This window comes from Gallus gallus, chromosome 4 (assembly GCF_016699485.2).
Source record: "Gallus gallus isolate bGalGal1 chromosome 4, bGalGal1.mat.broiler.GRCg7b, whole genome shotgun sequence".
Classification (NCBI taxonomy): domain Eukaryota; kingdom Metazoa; phylum Chordata; class Aves; order Galliformes; family Phasianidae; genus Gallus; species Gallus gallus.
The window spans coordinates 72,164,824-72,184,860 of record NC_052535.1 but is presented as its reverse complement, the minus strand read 5'-3'; the positions used below and the strand labels follow the sequence as shown (position 1 = coordinate 72,184,860).

Here is a 20,037-nt window from a genome sequence, read left to right as displayed (position 1 = left end):
CAAAAGTGTGAGGAAAGAGTTCTTGCACTAAGCTGATGTAAGACAAGCATTTCTGAAACAAAAAATATATTCATATGAAGATCTCAGAAGCTGCAAGAACTTAAAGGAATGATGCAGTACGCATTTTGTGGTTTTAAACTTCACCTTACTTCTTTTTGTAACACCAAATTCTATTACATGTTCTGCTGACAGTACATTGTCAATATGCATCCATTTATCTATCCATATCAAAATAAGATATGCTTTCACATCTTGGACAGAATGTGCAGTATTTCCATAGGGTTTGTTTGTTCATTTGTTTTGTCTTTTGGTTTAATTGTTTGTTTTAAGCCTTGAGGGTATATTATAGTGAACATAACAGATATTCAGGTATTTATCAGACACTTTTTAGGCCATAAAAGAAAACAATTTTTTTTTCTTTCTTCACTGTGAAACAAACTCTTTTAAAATGTGCACGGTGATGTAACTGGGTGCAGTGACTTTTATAAAATATGTAGTCTCTTGTAAAGTGTACAGGTGCTAAGCAGAGCATTATCAAATCCCCAGTGTTTCTGTTCCATAATTAATATTAGCGTTTGATTTTGTGTCACATAAAGAGTTCATGCTGTATTTGGGGAATGGGTTTAGGGCATTAAGAATCTTTTTTCTACTTAGGCACTTTAGCAAGATGTGTAACATAAACTATACATAAAGTCATAACATAAACTACATAAAGTCATATTATAAAATTGTGTTGATGTGACACAGAATGGTGGTAGCCCTATGTAAGCATAGCAGAGTTCAAGGTCCAATAGGCATGGATATTTCATCCTAAACTGTCAGTATCAGGAACTGAGTCTCATTTACTTTCTTTCAGAGTTTGGAGCTTCCTTTCAAAGCAGAGGCTCAGAAGCTTTCAGCCTTTCCTCAATGGTGCAATTTCCACAATCAAGATTTCAATTGAGATCACATAATAGCAACCTTAGTAAATGTATCCAACTTTTTTTCAGCTCTGCCTTTTAGGATCAGCTATGAGATGTCCTCTCTGTTAGAAGCCCCATCTGAAACACTCCGAAGTTTGATCACATTGAATTTTCGTATGTGTTTATTTGTCAAATGCTTATGTTATGTCACTGCACTTGAGAATTTTCTTTGATATATTATTATAATGGCATTGTCAAAAAATGGTGATATTGTGAAGCCTCATGCTAACAGAGAGACACCATAGGTTTGAACTGTTTTGAATATGGATGTCTTTTCACAAACCACAGATATAGAAACAAAATCTTTTTAAAATAAGAAGCTTTCTGAAAGGCCACTATATATTTGTATTTTAAGTGGAAGCTCAGAGAATTATTTAAGTATTCAAAGTTATCAGAATTGTATGAGCAGTTTTCATGTTCCTTCAGTGCATGACAAAAATGCTGACAGGGAACCCTCAGGCCACCTGCTAGGCATAGCAGCATTCACTATGTGCTATGTTAAGGGCTGAATGGCAAGGTGGACGCTGAGTTGCTCAATAAAATAGATCTTTCACATTCTGCAGGAATTGAAACTCTAGTGTTTTAGGACAAGCATCTATAACCACCCAAGAGAGCACTGCAATATTTATGTTTTTTAAATGGGATTTCAGTCTTCTATCTCCTTCAGTCTCCAGCTGGGAATAACAGTGAGAAGCACTGAGGAGCAAAATCCGAGAATTCAAGCAGCGCTGAGACATTTGTTTTTCTATTCCACATTTGTAGTTGTGTCATATGCCATGGCTGCAACATTTTGACATTACCTAAGCTCTGCATTTGAATGATAAATTTCTATTACAAAGAACAGTTTCTTCATATTGGAAAAAGTCTACAAACTATCTTTGATTTTAATTCATTTTAAAGTATTAAAAATGGTAAAAAGAAAAAAAAAAATCTGACTCTAAGCTCAGATTGCTCCTGACCACAAGGTCCTTATTCTTCTGCCCTTGCAGAGAGACTCAGAGGGGCAACACAGCAGAAGTCTGTTTTTATGAAGATCAGGCTGCAGACTGTATTAAGTGTTAACCTTCCAATTGAAGTTAATAGTGAGTGATTCAGAAACTGGCCAGACTTGCACTAAGTAATGTGTAGATCCATGATGTAATGCCAGAATAACCATTGGTGTAATGTCGCACACTGAGTGCAATTTTTAGTATTTCCTCTGAAAACTGCTCCTGCTATCTAAAGCCACTCAAATGAAATAAAAGTTGTACATGAGAAACTACTTTTTGGCCTTAATACAAGTGGAAGGCTATATAGTGTAATGGGAAGAAAGGGGGAAAGGTAACTATGAACAAGAAGTTTCGGGACTTTAAGGATCAGTTTTCAGGGACAGGGGTCAGCTAAATGTTTTCTACTCAACTGTTTTCTACAGTCATATTGTAATTTAAAAAACTGGCAGATCAGTATGGGTCATCTTGCTATTATGTACTTTCATTTTCCATTTAACCCAATCAATTCCCTGTATTGAAACTCATGAAGTTTGAAAGAAAATTTTCAACTAGTAAAGAAGAGTATACATCTCATATTGGTGTCTTATGGACAATTAGAATGCAAACTATGGTGAAGGGTAGGTAATACTTATACACACAGAGCCCATTGTTGATGAAACATGAACCTTTAACTTTACTTGTTAACAGTATCTGTGATAGCTCAGGCACATCAAGCATTCAAATTTTCATGTAAGCAAAATATTTCCAATATGTAAGAGACACAAAATGATACTGAAAAATGTTCTGTTTCTTCTGATGTATTCTAAATCAAACACTGTAGTGTGCTTTAGGTTAATTAGTTTAATCCATTTTTAATTAAGCTGATGTTTCCATGCCAACAAATGGTTTTTAAATTGTGGAAATCTTGGTGATTTAGAGTGTGAGTAAAAAATTAATTGCCTAAAGTATTTTTTTGTTGTAATTCTTTCAGCCAGTATGTGAAGCATCAGACTTGTAGTGCAAGTTCAACTAATGGCCATAGTTCCAGTTCTATGAGGGAATCGTTTAGCTAAACCATGCTTATACATCAATTAACCATGCTCATACATCAAAAGTTGTTACCACAGTAACAACTTTTCTGAAATTCCACCTATGGGTGGACTGGTGCTGGAAGTGAGATATTCACTATCAACAGGTACTGCACATGGATTTAAACTACCTCAGGCATTGTTTTTATATTTAGATTGATTATTGCTAGACTGTTTAGTACATTAGGATGAAATGCTGTATCAGCAGTTTTAAGCATAGTTATAGTGTGGAAGAGAAAGTGGTCTTGGATGAAAATAAAGAAAAATAGATTATGTTTTTTTCCTTGCATTCAAACCCAGTGGTAAAATATGCCATATGAACTATACAAACAATGCATAATTACCATGGTGAATAAGGAATAAATTTATAAATATAAATGTAGCTTATAAGTTGAAATAAGGAGCCCTGCCTTTAGTCTTTAGGATAAATATTTCCAGCCAGGTAGAGCCTCTACCATAACAACTGTCCATTGTGTATGTCCACCTTCTCACTTCCCTCTTTCTCCTTCCTCTCTCCTCTTCTACTTTCACTTTTCTGCTTTCTCCTCTCTTCTTCTCCCTCCTTTCTCTCTCTTCTCCACTTCTCCCTGCTCCTTTCTTTTCCCTTTCTTCCCTTTATCTAAACTGAAAGTCTCTTCTTTCTAGCCCTCCCCTCCCCCCCTTTTTTTTCTCATTTGTTTATATTCACTACTTATATCCCTTATTGTTCCTGCTACAATGTAATTCTGATATTTTTTATCTGACTTCTGAGCACTGTGAAAACCCTGTTACTTTTGGAAACTATCCTAAGAACAGAAGGTTCAGATAATGCAATTGACATTAAGCAGTTATTAAAGGAAAAACATAAAACAGCCTTGACACAGAGCTGGAGCCAGAGGCTCTGTTCTGCCAGGCCTGTGCCTCAGATCTCCAGGCTCTTTCATCCCCCTACTTTTCTCCTCCTGATCCCTTAGGTCTTGAAATACATCCCAGGATGACACAGTTTAGTAGCACAGAGGAGAAGGCACCATGAATAGGCTAAATCCTCTTCAAATATTTGAGAACTTTGGGTAAAAATTCTTTAAAGCTGACAATGACACAGAATCCAAATTTCTTACTTCTTGGTTCAGTGGTCTGATCTCTGATCTGACACATAGAAAGTCAATGACACAACCACACACAATATTAAAAGGAAAAGAGATGCCCTTCTCCCTTTTAAAAAACAAGAGGTTACACATCCAGCGTGAGAAGAAGATATCAGTCTAGTAATCCAGGTCTGACAATGACCTCTTCTTACACCTCGGAACTCAGTTTATAGACCCTGAATGGCATAGTGTCTAAGATCCATTCTTCTTTTTCATCCTCTATTGACCAGTTCAAGATGGAATCTGTTGTAAATCTCTACTGTGCTGCTTAAAACTTCCATGTAATATGTTGTTCCCTTCAGTACACAAGATGTTTTATGCAGTTTTTAACACCACCATGTTGACACCTTTGTGGATCTGCCTCTAGAATCCAAAATTTCTCAATACCAGTACATGCTAACACATCTAAATCTGCTATTGGTATTACAAGTACAGAATAAGCACAGTGAAAGTAACTGTTAAGTAACAGTTCTTCTGCTTTCTGAATTGATTTATTAAAGCCTCTTAATTTTTTTTTTTTTTTATCATTCTAAATGTTTAAGTTATAGAGATTCAAGCCAGCATTGGCCTTCTTGGATTTGGAGGTTTTTTTTTTTGTTTTTTTTTTTTGGTCAGATTTTAATGAGCACTTCCCTTAATGCCTATGTCAGGTTCTGTTTCTCGCTGCTTCAATTAAGGGGATTTTCATTATTGTATTTAAAGTTTAACTTCTCTAATAAATCTGGTTAAAATGAGTATGACACTGAATGTTACTCTTTTGCCACTGTTTTAAAAGATACAGTGATAATTACACCAGATTGCTAAAACTGAACTGATTAAGAACAGAAAAACTCTGCTTACAGGGTGTGCCATAATATGTTTTCACTTTTCACTAGATTCTTCACATCAAATTACATTTTCCCAAGAGCATTTAAAAATAGGCTCTTTAAAAACAAATAAAAGAACTAAGAAATTCAAAATAATGACCCTTTCTATCAAGTCAACTCAGACTGCAAAATGATGAAAAGTTCCCAGAATATTCTGCAGGATGTCAACCAATCCACATTGTTGTCTTGGCAACCAGAATGAATGTAAACTTATTTTTCACCAGAAACGGAAAACTACGCTGTCAGTTAGGAAAACTAATTATTTTTATTGAATCATAACTTGAAAACTTTAAGTTTCCAAACATAATTATGAATAATTATATTTACACAAAAGAAATAAGAAATATTAAATATTAATTCATTGTATTCATAAAAATAATTGAAAATCTTTTTCATTAGAAGAAGTATCCTGAGCAACAATTTCCACTGGCTGGGAAAACTATCATAGAAGAAGTTCAAAACTTGAGTGTATACAGCAGGAAGCTAGCATTAAAATAATCAGTTTGTGTTGATTTGCTCTTTTGTGCAAATTTTATTAGAACTACTTGAAAAAATAATAACTTGTTGAGTAGATGAAAACAGTACATGATTAATCTTTGAAGATGACTAGCACAGTAAATGATCTCTGAAGTAATACTTTACTCTAAATTGTAACCTCTGGAAGCTGATCTGTATGGTGGAGAGATGCTAAACTGAGTTCTACTTCAGTGGTAAATTCACTAGGAAAACAAGCAAACATAATATTTTATCAAAAGAATATAAACTCATAACACTTCTCTTAAAGAAATCTAATCTTCAGTCAGACATATTTTCATCCATTCATGTTATATAAACATCTAGTGATGAAATTGGTTTGAAGTGAATTATATAATTCTTAAAAAAAACTATATTCTCTACTAGGTAAGGTACATTGTATTGCTTTGCAGCTAATTCTCAAACTTAGCACTTGAAAGTTTAGACTGAAGATGATGCCCGTAGAAAGGTGCAGTTTAGAAGACTTACTGAGATATCGTGGTCTGAAAGAATGATGCTGTAATCTTTGAATGTAGTGATATTACAGTGAATTCCAGTTTTTCAGTGATTAATTATTCGAAGAAATGGTCATCCCTTTTGAATATGTAGTAACTCTTGTCTATCTTCTATTTGCAGGGCAGCAAATCACATATTGCTAGTATATATCTTTGTAAGCACGTGTGTTCAAGAATAACCACGCACACAAATGTAGTTGAACAAAAGCAGAAATTTTCTGAGGGTAGAATAGTTCAGGCTCAGTGATCCCATTTCTTGTTGCCTTCTATATGAGGAGACATGAATATCCAAGTTTTCAAGTCTGTGTGTTTTTTTTTTTTTTTTTTCTGTAGGAACATTATTATAATGTCTTAGGAGCTCTAGGTTCTTCTGTGCTGGGACATTTCTGGCTCAGAATACAAAAAGCAATACATTATCGCTTGCAAACTAGATGTAGTGGTCAACAACCTACCTCAGTTCATGACCTATGCAGACCTGTCAGACATCTTTCTTGCTAGTGACATCTCTATAGGATAATGGATTTTCAATAAAACTGATTAAATTCTGTCTATATGGACATGAAGTTAAGGTGATTTGATCCAATCTTTTCGAGTCATGGCTTCACTGACACATATGAGAATGTCTCCTCTGTTTCCATGTGTGCATAGCAAAGGGACTAGTTCTGGTAATAGTTCCCAATTGTTTGGAGTTGTAATTGGGGCAATAAAACTCTAATTATTCTAATGAAAAGAAACTAGCATGATGTTGACCTAGTATGGTGGATTGATCAGAATATACAATTCTTGACCAGGAATATTTCATAGCATATTCAGTGTTCAATATGTGAGTTCTACTGGAAGAATACATTGGTCTTCAACGAGACCCACAAGCTTGTAAGAAACAGCAGCTATTCCATGTGTTTTCTCAGTGTGTTGAATCAACAGCTACAGTTTTAATCAGACACAGATTTGTAAGTTATTTCTCCATGGGTTCTATCTGCTCTGTAGGTGTTTTCCAAACATCTAAAAGAAGTGGTGGTGTTGTTTTTTTTCTGTTGCTTTGGGGTTTTTTTTACTTTTTTTTTTTTTTTCCCATTTTTTTTCTGTTTTGGTTTTTGTTTTGTTCTCTGTTTTTTGTTCGTTTGTTTGGTTTTGTTCAAATACTTAGATAGTCTTCTTAAAGAATAATGAAATAATTCAGGTCAGGCAGGGAAAATTTATGCAAAGGGTTCTTTAAATGGCACTAAGTTCTCTAACTTAACCTCATATTTCTGCTAAGGAATGTAAGATTAGTATCTATTTCTGCATGAAAGAAGCAGTACTTAAAAACAGCATAAGGTCCATAACAATGAAGAATTAAAGTGTTAACCATCTAGTGCATAGATTTAACTAAGGCTAGGCTAGCCCTGAGTGACTGGACATGTCAACTACAGTTGGCAATTTCAAGCAGAGCCATATGTGTGTACAATCTAGTGAATAAAAAGATGATAATTTGAAGAAAGCTGAAATACAGCATGATAAAGCTCTTCACATCTGTGCAAAGAAGTGGGAACAGCAGTTGTGCTGAGCTGGGACAGCCACTAACACTGGCACTAATTGGTAGCTTTGACCAGCATTGAACTTGCTTAATCTAGGGTCTTCAGTAAATTAGGATTGTAAAAGTAATGCATGTTTTTAAATATGTACTTCTAATAACTTGGTTCTCCTTTGTTCTTCTATGTTTACAATGAAAATACATAGTAAATCATTCCCTTTACTTCTTTTAGTGGAGAAGATTGGCGTCTGAAATTCAGCTGCAGCAAGTTCATTTCCTGCAAGTAATAGTATCACCTGTTCATCATTCTTTAGCAGGAAAAATGCTATTCAAAGTTCTCTGTAGGTTTAAAAAACACTTTATGCTTTAACATTACAGTTTCCACTGTCTTCATTGTACAACACAAGCAAGGCATCTGCTGAAAGCCAAAAATGTTATGTTATAAATAAGGCATTTTCTTTACTCATCTTTTGAATACCATTTACATACAGAAAATGGAGTGTGTAGAAAATAAACTATATTACATATGAATGTGTTGGATGATAGACTGTTTTCCTTAAATTTTTAAGCTCTTCATAAATGCTCTTCTATTGTATCTCTCCAGGATTGACAAAATCCTCTTGTATATTAAATAACACTTTGATGCATTAATATTTTGGTAAGAAATGTGATTCTGACTCCAAGAGTACATCAGCTGCTATATTGAAATAAATTAAAAACAAAATTCAAAGCCAGTGATAGCAAAATGTAAGTGATAGGTTACAGACTTTGCTTAAAGTATTGAGTAAAATTTAATTATAAATCTCCTGGAATACTATTGGAGAGATTATTTAGTAAAAGTTTCATAGATGAAAAATGAAACAGAAAAGCAGTGTAGCATTGTATAATTTGATGTGAAGAATTTTTCTTTATCCTGCTGTGGAATACTCCTATATACAGGTATGCAGTGCTTGAGTTAGCAATTGAACTTTAAATTCAGGCCTTTTACTGCATTTCTCACTATCTCACTGAGATTTGTGATGCACTAGTGGCCCAGAAGTCCAACAGTATCCTGGTCTGTATCAAAAGAAGGTTGACCAGTAGGGTGTGGGAAGGGATCATTCCCTTCTGTTCTGCCCTCATGAGTTCTCATCTGGAGTACTGTGTCCAAGCCTGGGGCCCCCAGAACAAGAAAGACATAGAGGTGTTAGAGTGGGTCCAGGGGAGGGCCATGAAGATGATCGAAGGGACTGAGAACCTCTCCTATAAAGAAAGGCTGAGCTAATAGGGCTTCATGAGCCTGAAGAAGAGAACACTCTGGGGAGATCCAACTGTGGCCTTCCAGCACTTAAAGAGAGCTTGTAAACAGGAGGAGATTGACTTTTTACATGGTTTGTTAGTGGTAGGATAAGGAGAAATGATTTTAAACTAAAAGAGGGGAGATTTAAGTTAGATATTAGGTGGAAATTCTTTACTTGGAGGGTGGTGAGGCACTGGCACAGGCTGTCCAAGAAGGCTACAGTTGTCCAGGTTATCCCTGGAGGCGCTCAGTGCAGGTTGGAAGGGACCCTGGGTAATCTGGCAGGGTGATTGGAGCTAGATGATCTTAAAGATCTTTAAGGTCTCTTTCTATCCAAGCAATTCTATGATTCCATGATTCATGTACCTGATCATCTCTCAAAATAACCTGATTTAATATTTCAGTATTGCAATGCATCTACTTCCCGTTTAACTGTGAAGTGACCTTTTTTGCTCCACTACCAGAAAGCACAATGCTTAAGAGGAGGTGCTCATGAGGAGTACCTGATACCCATAACTATTGTAAGCAAAACCTAAATCTTTTCTTCTTTCATTCCCCTCTGTTATCCTGAAAGAATCTCTCATACATCTTTTACATCTATGCTCATATTTAGAGCAGATTTTTCACTTAATATGGCTTATCCAAACAATTTATCCCAACTTTAGTTGCTGTTACATAGAATTTAGGCTATGGACATTTGTGTTGCTCTTTTTTACTAAATGATAAATCACTATATTGCACATTATTTTCAAAACTTGTTGAAGCATTTGTTCAACTGGAACAGCACTAATAGTATTGTAAAATTATAATAAGTTTCAGACTTCTTCTCCACCTCACTCCTGCCCTACCCAGGTGGGCTCTATGTATCTCACTTCCCAGACCTGGACTTTGCAAGACTTGTGCTGTTGCTCCATTTGATTGGCACTATTTCAGTGGGATTATCCTACTCCACTCCCAAGCCTAGAGATCTGGACAATAGCTTCCATTGCTTCTAAAAGTCTTTGAATACACAGTAAGTTATCCTTGCTGGATAATAAAGTGTTTCTAGAAGAATGGAGGGATTGATGGCCAGCGTTTGCTCTGTATGATTTAAGCTCTTCTAGTTCGGAAGAAAGAGAATCCTTGAGCAAGCATAACAAAATACTCTGTACTCTGGGAAAGTTAGTTACATTTCTTTACTAGGAAGTAACATGCCAAAAGAAAAACAAGCACAACAAATAATATCAAAAATAGAAGGTACTTGGATTTTCAAACTGGCCTCTGGAATGATCATGAAATCGAACACCTGAAAACAACCACTCTCAAAAAAATGTCAGGTAGCTAAGTGAAAATTCATTTCATGCTGTTTCACAAAATCTAAACTTCTCAGTATTGTAAGCTTAAATTTAAAATTGTCTATTTTTTTTAACATATATTTATATAATGTTAATTTTGTCTGCCGTTTAAGCTTATCACCACTATGTATGCACAATGTGAAATAACTTTTAGACCTGTAGGTAATATGTTCTCATTCACTGACAGTCCTCTGCACCTTCAGGTCACTTTAAAAGCCATATTTTAATATATTTTTTCTCATTTTATTTCAAATTGCTTTTTCATGCTACATTAAGTGACCAGATTTCATATCACAAAACATATTAGTTTGAATTGTAGATACTACATGAACATATTTAAATGACAGTTACTTAATGTTATGGTGATATTTTACACCAAGTATAATGTATTTAAATTCATTACATTTGGAGGAATTGAAAATCAGGCAACAATGGATAATCACTTTATTCCTGTAGTAGATATTGCTTCAGGCAGATGGGACTATTTAATGTGTGACTATAAAATACAGTAAGAGGGTCTTACCACTGTACTTGCAAAACATTTAAGCAAGCTCAAGGTGTAAAATAAGAAACATCAATTAAGAAATTTGATTTCAGTATACTCAGACCAAACATATATTTTCTGTGATTTCCTGTCTGTCTAAATTCAATTTTTTCTTTGAATGCTAGAATGCCTAGAAACTTTATATCTTTGCAGAACATTTGGGATGGAAAACCAGGTGATAGTAACTTGAAAAATAAGCACTAGCTGGTTTTAGAAATGTGGAAAGTAAAATAAATTGGCCTGGGGACATGTAACTAGCATTGGTGGTTCATACTCACAATCTAATCTTAAAATAAATACTATTTTAAGTCTGTGTTTCTTGGGATTATGGAGAACATGGTTTTGTGGATGAACTCCAGCATGGGTTATGTTTAGAGGCCAGAATAGCAGCCAGAACTCAAACATAGAATCACAGAATCATTTGAGTTGGAAGGGTTCACTGAATGTCATCTAGTCCAGCTTCTTTGCAATGAATAAGAACATCTACAGTTAGATCATGTTGCTCAGAGCCTGGTCCACCCTCACCTTGGTTGTCTCTAAGGGTTTAATGAGGATGGTAACTGTTCTAATGCCTCACCACTGGAACAGCTAGAGAAAGCTGTCCTCAGATGCAGTGTGCCATTAAGTTATAGACTACTTAAGATCTTGTTTGGCTTTTCATGCACTTGCTGTCACAACTCTATTTAATCCTTTTGAACATCAGTCTTAAATATTTTAAGCATTAAATATTTGAACAGTACACTGGCTATCTCAAATGAGCTGTAGAAATGTGAACCTTGGTAAATTGCGTCTGAGTGTGAAGTGTTTGAGTGCCATGGAATAGGAAGATTGCAGAGTAACACATTGCTCTCTTTCCACTAAACGCATTCTGCTTAGCAAATAAGTTTCAGATTATATGTCTGTTCTTATTGTTGCACCACCCTAAGTTCCCCTATGACATATCCATACAGCAATTGCATCTATTTCTTAGCTGTCCCTTCTTCATGTCATAGTATCTGAGCTAACTCTGCTGTGTCTCTATTAGAACTTGTATATTACATTAGTCACAAAGATGACAGACAGGTAAGTATAATCTGACTCAAACTTCTTAGCAACAAATTTCTATACATTCATGCTTTGAAGAATCATGACTGTTGCATCACTCTACGCTGGGTGGATCAAGGAAGCAAGAGTAGTTTCATGATTTCAGTAGAAGCAGAGGATGCCAGCAGTGATAGAATACACTGAAAGAAACAACATAAGCAGTAGACACTGATTAATAGACATTAATTCTTAATTAAAATACACTTTCAAATTTGTAGCATGTATTTAGTAAATAAATAAATAGAATACGGTTAAAAAAATCAGCATAATTGTTTACATTGCTCCTATAAGAAAAAGTTTGAGTATTCATTTACAAACTGAAAAAAAAATGCCTGTGAGATCAGAGTAATTTTTTTCAGGCCTTAGCAAAAATGCCAACATTGTTGACTCATGTCCAACTTACTGTGGACCAAGACCCCCAAATCCCTTTCACAGGGGCTGTTCTCCAGAATCTCTTCCCCCAGTCTATATGTGTAATCAGGGTTGCCCCTTTCCAGGTGCAGAATCCAGCACTGGCTCTTGTTAAACTTCAATTGGTTGGTATCCAGCTCTTTAATTTGTCTAGATCTCTCTACAAGGTCTTTCCACCCCCAGCAGAGTCAACAGCACCTCCCAGTTTAGTATCGTCATCAAACTTGTTCAAAACACCCTCTGGCGTTACATTCAATTAATTTATGACAATATTGTTATTTAATTTAATTGGACATCAAATACATTGCTACATTTATTCTCTGAAATAAATTAAAAAGAAACACAAAACAGCTTACTTTCGGGTTGTGGTCCTATTTTCTGCCTCATGTAAACCAAAGGTGCAGCAAATCTGCCTGTCATGTAATGTTGCCAGCAAGCTTTATGGGCGAACCAGGATCTGGTCACGTTCAAAAAAGCTGTTTCAGAATTTGGAAGCTGTCTGAAACTACTCATATAGAAGGTTTTTTTATTTAACTGTTATGACAGAAATGAAGTCCAAATTATTTTCAGTTGAATTAATGTGAGACTAATAGCCATGCAGGCAACATCTGAGGTGTTCAGCCTGGGTTCGCATTAAGTTCTAGAGGCAAATGTTTAGAGCGATGAACAATGTAAATGAATCACCTCTGGGTCTAGGCACTAGAGTATGCTGTAATCGTAGCATAATGAAATAAGGAAGAGACTTTGTCAAATTTGTTATTATTTTAATCTAGAGGAGCTTGGAGATACAACTGTGTAGCTCACTCCAAAAGTAATGCCTCCTATTTATTTGTGTTATTTATGTGAGAGCATTCTCAGGACCCACCCAGCACAAACTTTGTACTATCCAAAATAGCCACCATCATTTTCAATGCACTGCAGATGATATTAAGCTCTGTATACAAGTCTCCTGCTCCTAATCCATCAATTCACATGGATGAGCTCATTGGAACACTCTTCATTTTGTGATGTGACATCTGTGCATGGCTGTCTGGAGCAAGCCTTGTGTCACTGTTGTTAAAATGTACCACCTACCACCTCACTGTGCTCATATCCACTGAAGGTCATGGACTCCAAACATCGACACTGAATGTTTAATGTCTGCCATTTTTTCTCATGGAGAAATTAAACAACACTCATCTACTTCATCTGCTCTTCCATGTCAGATGCCAATTTGTCAGACTGCCCTTTTGCTGCCATCTGTCATATGGCAACAAAATGTAATGGAATACTGGTGGGAACAGTCAACGTCTACTGCCATACTACCAACATGTGCCTCTGATGTTGTGGGCTGACATAATGGAATAGGAAGCATCATTTTCAGAGTAGACCTTGTAGTTAAAAACAGAATACCAATTAACTTCTCAATTTATCTCTGCTCTTCTGCTCTCTCTGTCCAGGTTCCTTTCCACTGTAGGCCTATTTCAGAATTGAATAACAGAACAGTAGAGGCTAGAAGGGACCTCCAGACATCACTGAGTCCAGCCCTCCCTCAAAGCAGGCCCCCTGTAGCAAGCTGCATAGGTAAGTGTCCAGGTGGGTCTTGAATATCTCCAGAGGAGGAGAATCCACAATCTCCCTGGGCAGCCTGTTCCAGTGCTCTTACCCTTACTGTGAAGAACTTCCTTTGCATATTGGTGCAAACTTCCTATGCTTCAGTTTGTGGCTGTTTCCTCTAGTCCTGTCCCCACAGAATGCTGAAAAGATATTGGCCATGTCTCAGGCTGGATGTGGTTCTGGGCAGCCTGGTCTAGTGGTTGGTGACTCTGCCTGTGGCAGGGGGGTTGAAACTAGATGATCTTTGAGGTCCTTTTCAACACAGACCATTCTATGATTGTATGATTCCGTCACTCCCACACTTAAGATACTTATAAACATTAATCAGATCCCTCTGAGTCTTCTTTTCTCAAGGCTGAAAAGACCCAGTTTGCCCTGCCTTTCCTCGTAGGAGAGATGCTCCAGGCCCTTTATTATCTTTGTCTCCAGGAGATCCCTGTTTTTCTTGAACTGAGGAGCCCAGAACTGGGTATAGTTCTCCAGGTGAGACTTGACCAGGGCAGAGTAGAGGGGAAGGATCAACTCCCCTGACCTGCTGGCCAGGATATTTTTTATAATAGGAGTTTTGGAATATGAAAAAATGTGTATAATTTCTAGGATATTCATTTCAGCATCATGTATAGAAGAGTGGAACAGAAAAAGATGTTCATTTCTGAAAGATAACAGATTTCAAATTTCAGAAGCATGAATTACTTGAATTTGTTCAACGCACTTCAAAACTGGTATTTTATATTTAGCACGTCTGATATTTATTGAAAGTGCTATAGAAAACATTATTGCTATTATATTTTAAATATAATAATACTCATACTCTCCTTAGTATTCTTTAAAACAGGCCTAGAAGGGTCTATTAAATTGCATTTAAACCCAGTACACTTTGCAGGTGTCCAGTATAATGAAAACTTTAAATGGTTATACTCTAAGGTTAATTTGTTCTGTAAAATTGCCCAGGCCTCTCTAGAGTATTCATTAGTAGAATAAAACAGAGACCTAATCCAGATAAATGCTAAAGGATTATCATTATTGCTGTAAGGATGACTTTGATAAAATTCTAATTGGTATTGCCTCATGGGGATTGAACAAACGAAGCAGATTATGATAAATATTGAGTTTCAGACCTGTCTAACTAAATTCTGAGACTAGGGTAAAATAAAGTGATCAAATACATCTGAAAACAGATAGCTACCCAATTTACTCTGGAATTTCCTTGAGTGGCATGAAAGATAAAATTATACTAAACTGCAGATAATTACCCAAATGTCAGCACAATACAATTAGAGCTAAAAGACCATTGTGGCACTCATTTTGCTTTTAACAGCATCTTCATTGCAAATAGTCTTTGTCTCATTAGTGCAGGACTGACAGATTTAAACTTGCAGTTATACAGATTCATCCATAATATCAAATGTGACCATTAAATTTTATTTTCTCTCAGCACTACTTAAAAACGAAATATTTTCAGCTGGACTGCTTAAATATAAGGCAGAATTTATACTTTCTAAATAAAATTAAAATAGATCACCTTACATTGTTTTTAGATCTAGCTGATAAATTCCCTGACTGATAAAATTCTTACACTATCAAACTGCACTGTAAGTTCAGAACGTGCTACAGATCCATCAAAGACAAAATTTAATTATTTAGATGCTCTTATGGTATTTACCCTTAGCAAAAATTAGAAGTCAGTATGTTTCTATATGAGTAAACATTAAAAGTCTAGCCGTATATGATCTATGTTCAACTACACCATTCTTGGAAAAATAACCCTACCCAAAAGGAGTTATGATACTAGGATAGTCTTTTTTTCTGTTGCACTGCAAAACGCTGTTTTCTTTCTATGTCATACTCACCTGTAGAATGCAATTATTCTATATATTTTTGTTTTACAAATAATGTGCAAACTCTTATGTGAAGCCAGTTTATTTCAGGACCTTTGTATTATAAGACAGACGTATATTAGCACAGTATAAACAAAGTTGGATGACACACATATTTAGGGTGAATGTGTGTCTATGCCACTATGTTTTTTAATAACGGCATAAATTCTGAAGTATGCGAATGTCATAAATTTAAACATATTTGAAATATTTGTGTTTATATCTGCACCCGGGCTGAGATTTAAAATGAATCCATCAATAGCTATAAAAAAAAAAAAAAAAAAAACTAAAATGTCAAGTAAGAATAGAAGAATTTAGGAAGTTAAAATATGAAATGTGAAGAATCTTCAGATAAACACCCAGCCTAGAATTAGCAGAAAACAAAGAATTAAATGCTTATTTTTAAGACCATTTTTAAAAAAAATTGATGTCAAGGTCATTGAAAATATTCTAAGGTATATATTTACAGCAGTCTTCAAGTATACATCACATCTATATTCTTTCACTATACAGTTTACTTATAATCACTAATTCCAAAGGTTAGAGCTGACCATAGGGTGACAAAAATGATGCTATATAATTCAGAAGTACAAAAATAGTCTGATTTTGCAGTGGATCTGATCTGTTTCTATAAACAGATTGTCACATTTAATTCTTTTGAAATAAGTGTTTCTATAACTTGCAGTATCATTTTACTGCTGTTGGTCATCCTTTCCATTGTACTGGGAAATCATAAAAGAAGATAATATGACCTATTTGAGAGTTTTACTTTGAGCATCTCCTAATGATGTCGTAAGGTTTTACCACTTACACTATATCAGCATCAGGCAGTGCTGAGACTGCAACCACTTCCCATGAGTCTTTTCCAACCTTAGTGATTCTATGATTCCATTGCAGACTCCACTCCATGTAATACATGTAAATAAGAGATGGTCCTACTATACATTCTTATTCAAAGAAGAAATATTTAGGATTCAGCTATTTCTTTCTACTTTTTGCTACATTAAACTGCTTTTTAAACAGTTTATGTAGCATGAAGGACGTGTTTTCATACAGTGTATTGATCAGAAGAGCTGCTGCATTTGTAATTTACCTATGTTACAAGAATATTTCAGGTAGATCCCTAATTACTGTTCAAGTGTGTACAATTAAAATACCATGGCCAAAGTTACAAACAAGATTGAGATACTACGTTTCATCTGTTTTCAAGTCAAAATCAAGTAATGAACAAAACCACCCTATATTCTGAAAAAAGTGGTCTATTTGTGGTATTTTAGTTTTGTATAGCAGAAACTGGTATGTTTTTTCAAGTATATCAATTGCTGTGATAAAATAATAATAATAATAATAATCCCTTCCTGTTAAGCCCCCTACCTGCTTCCTGTAGATTAACATTATGTGCCTCATTATTGCCATTAATTTCTCTAAATCTACTTTTTACAGAGTGCCATTGATCTGTATTAATCTATATTTACAGAGTGTGGAGACCTCACAGACCTCCATTTTCTGCTGTCAGTTCTGGAACAAAGATATTCAGTTTCCTTCCCTAACAGCCCTGCTCCACTGCAGTTTCTTACTCCTGATGCTTGCTTCTCTGTCTTCCCTATTTTCTAAATGGACTTTGTCTTTCAGACACAGAAAAACCTCTGACAGAAAACATCTGAGGTAGCACTTACTCTCTTCGTGATTCTGAGTGATGCTGATAGGGGATAATGTGCATGCAGTTAGAGTCTGACCACCTGTATACATATTTTACTGCATATCTATTTCTTTTTTCTTGGAGAAGCCTTAAGAATAAGCATGGCCATGCCCTTTCTGGAGAACAGGTGTTATCAGATTGCTACTCAAATATCTCTGTCACTAATCCATTCCCATATTTTTGCTTAAAGACAATAAAATATGTTCCAAACTATTCTATTCCAGACTGAAATATATATGTTGCATATGATTTACATTGTCTTAGAATATGAACAGTCAGCAGCACTGATTCCTGAGAGTTTTGGACATTAATCAGGGTGTCAGAGACATCTAAGTAATATCAAGAATAATTAAAGTGGTTAAAAAAATAATACAAAAAATCACCTAACCAGATTTAATGTATTCTCCCCCCTCCCTGTTCTAACATCATTATATCTATCTATCTATTTAAACTCTATCTTTTCAGCTCCTATCTTTCCCTATCTCTTCCTGTTCTATCTACCTATCTTCACACTTCACAGTGTATTCTGTTGCCTCCTATACTCTGAAACGTAGTTGAGTTAGATGCTTAAATTGATGTAGTAAATACTACTTTTATCTAATTTAAGTTAAACATGAAATGTATGATCAAGTCTGAATAGCCTAACCTTTTTTTTTTTTTTTTTTCTTTTTCTGGCAGCTAGCTAATACTAATCAAAATTTTCATCCCAAGAGATTCCTTTTATAGGATCATGAATCACTAAGTTTGGAAAAGTCCTCCAAGATAATCCAGTCCAACTGTCCACATATCAACAGTATTTTATTCTGGGGTTATTCTGCTCCCCATCTGAGACTTCCAGGTCACGGGGTAGAGTATCCTGAGGATAACCAGTCTGACTTTTAAAGGCAGATGTAAAAGAGGCATTAAAAATTTCACTAAGCCATGTTCCTCAGTATAACATCAGAACACTTCTTGAACGCCGCCAGGGATGGTGACTCCACCACCTCCCTGGGCAGCCCGTTCCAGAACCTGACAATGAAGTTTTTCCTAAGGTTCAACCTAATTCTCCCCTGGCACAACTTGAAACCATTTCCTCTAGTCCTATTGGTAGTAATGTGGGAGAGAGGCTTACTCCCAGCTCCTTTCAGGTAGTTGTAGAGAGCAATAAGTTCTCCCCTGAGCCTCCTCTTCCCCAGAATAAATAACCCCAGTTCCCTCAGCCACTCCTCTTAAGACCAGAACCCTCACCAGCTTTCTTGCCTTTCTCTGAACACGCCCTAGGGACCCAGGGTCTTTCTTGTAGCAAGGGGCACAAAACTGTACTCAAGGTCACAGGCCACAGTACTCAAGGTGTGGCCTCACCAGGGCTGTGTACAGAGGGATGATTGCTTCTTTGCTTCTGCTGGCAATGTTATTTCTGATACAAGCCAGGCTGCCATTGGCCTTCTTGGCCACCGAGGCACGCTGCTTGCTCATGCTCAACTGAGCATCAGACCCCAGGTCTGTTTCTTCTACACAATCTTCCAGGCACACTGCCCCAGAACTGTAGCATTGCTTGTAGTTGTTGTGGCCAAAGTGCAGGACCTGGCACTTGGTCCTGTTAAACTTCATTCCAGCCTGTCCAGATGTCTCTGTATGTCCTTCTTACTCCCAGGCAGACCAACACTTCCTGCCAACTTGGTGTCATCTGCAAACTTACTGAGGGTGCACTCAATGCCCTCATTGTGGTCATCAATAAAGATATTAAACAAGACAGGCTGCAGTAATAACCCCGGGGGAACACAACTCGTGATTGGTTGCCAGCTGGATTTAACTCTATTCAGCATCGTGCTCTGGGCCCAGCCATGCAGCTAATTCTTTACCCAGCAAAGACTGTACCTGTACAAGCCAAGGGCTGCCAGCTTCTCCAGGAGAATACTGCGTGAGACTGCATCAAAGGCTTTGTTGAAGTCTAGGTAGACTATGTCAACAGCCTTTCCTGCATCCACCAGGCAGGACACTCAAACATAGTAGGAGATGAGGTAGATCTAGCAGGACCTGCCTTTCATGAACCCATGCTGGCTAGGCCTGATCCTCTGTCCTGCACATGACATGATCTCCCTCAAGATGATCTGCTCTATAAACTTTCCTGGCACTGAAGTCAGGTTGACAGGCCTGTAGTTCCCTAGATCCTCCTTACAACCCTTCTTGTAGATGGGAGTCATGTTGACAAGCCTCCAATCCTCTGGGACCTCTCCAGTTGAGCAGGGATGCTAATAGATGATGGAAAGTGTCTCAGCAATCACCTCTGCCAGCTTCCTCACCATCCACAGGTGGATCCCATCTGAACCCAAGGACTTGTGGCAGTCAAGGTGAAATATCAGATCTGTTTCCACCTGAATTTTGGAGGGGGTTATTCTGCTCCCCATCTGAGACTTCCAGGTCAGGGGGTAGAGTACCCTGAGAATAACTGGTCTGACTTTTAAAGGCAGATGTAAAAGAGGCATTGAAAACTTCAGCTTTTACATTATATCCCATTTAAGTTCCTATCTTGTTTGAAGAGTAAATATTTCGCACTTGCAATTGCTAAGAATAATGAAACTACAGAGAAAAAGAAAATAACGAACTCTTGGAAAAATTAAGAAAAAATGCATTTTAGTAATTGGCAGATATAACCTTCTCATTCAGAAGCTGTATTAGATGTTTT

The 20,037-nt window shown here is 36.4% G+C and overlaps 1 long non-coding RNA gene across 1 annotated transcript in view; it reads right to left on the bottom strand.

The window, feature by feature from the left end:
- Nucleotides 1–9,989: 9,989 nt before the first annotated feature.
- LOC121110644 overlaps nt 9,990–20,037 on the bottom strand; it is a 64,632-nt gene continuing 54,584 nt past the window's right edge. Inside the window, exon 3 of the long non-coding RNA XR_005859498.2 lies at nt 9,990–11,929. This is a non-coding gene — a long non-coding RNA (uncharacterized LOC121110644). The remainder of the gene's footprint in view (nt 11,930–20,037) is intronic.